Genomic DNA, 1,954 nt, shown 5'->3' on the forward strand with positions numbered 1-1,954 from the left:
GGAATCTGGAACACACTGCCTGAAGGAGTGGTAGAGGCAGGAACCCTCACAACATTTAAGAAGTATCTAGATGAGCACTCAAAACGCCACAGAATACAAGGCTACGGCCACGTGCTGGAAAATGGAATTAGAATAGATAGGTACTTGATGGCCGGCACGGACATGATGACCGAAGGGCCTGTTTCTGTGCTGTATAACTCTTTGACTCTATGAAACCTCACTGAATTACAGAGGGTGTGCTGCACTGTCAGAGGTGCTGTCCTTCTGATGAGACTTCAAACAGCGCAACGTTCTCCGAGAATCAACCAAAACATCTCCATTGTGTAGATATGTGCCATATTTGCTTATGAAACGACAGTCACTGCTCCGAAAATAATTCACTTTAGGTGAATTAAGATGACTTGGTACCAAATAACTGGCGAATGCACAAGAAGGAGCGGGGGACTGTTGGGGGTGGGACGGAGGCGGCGATGGCAACCTTTGAGGGGATTTTTGGGTCGAAGTTGTTTTCTGTGATAAATTGAGTAGACCCATCTTTAATCCTGGCAGCTGCCTGAATGTCACAGACAGTGACGTTTCAGTGGAAGAGGCTGCATTTGCGCATGTGCTAGTACAGCGTCACCTGGTGGTTGCGTTGTCAGCAAATGCAGCGTTTTAACTTTGGCTCCACGATGACATTTTTTTCCTCAATTAAAATAGGTCTTCAGTGCCTTAATAACTTCTTCACATGTTGCCTTCTGTTCTTCATGAGCATGTTGCCTGCACACTCCCGTCATTGCAGACAATAGTGTACTGACCTGCTCCATGTCTGGCTTCTGCACGCGACCCGATGCAGTACGATACCTTGCAAACCTCTGGAACCAACTCGGCCACTCGTCGGCTTGGTTCAGTGCAGTGACCTTTTCAAAGGTACAGGCAAAGATTTCTCCATCTTCGCTTTGGTTTACTGTGGCCCCCATATAATATTCTGATATCTGTCAAGGCGTAGTACAGAATTTATAAGAATCTGACGGTTAAAATAACCTGAGTTTACTCTACACATCTTGCATTGAAGGTTTCATCGACAACTCTCCATGAGGTGCCGTACAGATTATATTACATCACTTCCTGTGATGATGCACATAGTCTATTTATATAATCTGCCCAGTAACAACCCAATGTCCACTCTTATATTATTGTACAGATGTGAGAAAAGCTGAGGATGGGAATGGAACGTCTCAATGAAGATTTCATGATGCTGATGATGTAAATGAGGCTGATCTGTTACCCATTCCACAATCCCTCTTTATTTCTGTGCATGTTTCTCGATGCTGTTTCAACCAAATTGAAAAAGAATCACAAATCCTCCTCTGGAGCCTCAGATGTTCATTAATAAAAGGCATGGTGGCCAAGTGGTAAGGTGTCAGTCTCGTAAACTGAAAGTCACGGGTTCAATCCCCGTTTGTGCCTTTTGATTAGTTTCTCACTTCAAATGTGATGTTTCCACAAAAGATGTGCGTTGCATTTGTTTTGGCCATCTGGAAATCAGTGTCATGTTACACTTTATCCTGGACACGGGGAAGAACGTGAGGAGTAGCCACATGGTTCCTCCAGCCTTCTCTGCCATTGATAGAGTGAAAATATCTGAGGTCCAAGCACTGAACCTTATTACTGTGTATATGCCGGATATTGAACAGAGCTATTCTATTAATCCCACATCCCACACTCCTGTCCTTTCCCCCATTGCCCTGTTAGATTTTCCATGTCAGGTATATATCCAAATCCATTTAGAGTTAACATTGAATCTGCTTCCACTGACCTTTCAGGATTGCATTCCAGACCAGAACAACACACTGCTGAAAAAACAATCTCCTCATCACAACTCGAATTCTTTTGTCAATTACTTTAAATGTGTTTCCTCTGGTTACTGACCCTTCTGTCACTGGCAACACTTTCTCCTTCTTCACTCTATCAA

General features: G+C 43.8%; 1 non-coding gene across 1 annotated transcript; it reads left to right on the forward strand.

Annotated features, from left to right (window-relative positions):
• Positions 1–1,377: 1,377 nt before the first annotated feature.
• Positions 1,378–1,449, forward strand: trnat-cgu (transfer RNA threonine (anticodon CGU)). The gene has a single exon. It is a non-coding gene; the product is annotated as a tRNA-Thr (tRNA).
• The last annotated feature ends 505 nt before the right edge of the window (positions 1,450–1,954 follow it).

This window comes from Heterodontus francisci, unplaced genomic scaffold (assembly GCF_036365525.1).
Source record: "Heterodontus francisci isolate sHetFra1 unplaced genomic scaffold, sHetFra1.hap1 HAP1_SCAFFOLD_51_1, whole genome shotgun sequence".
NCBI classification, from domain to species: Eukaryota; Metazoa; Chordata; class Chondrichthyes; order Heterodontiformes; family Heterodontidae; genus Heterodontus; species Heterodontus francisci.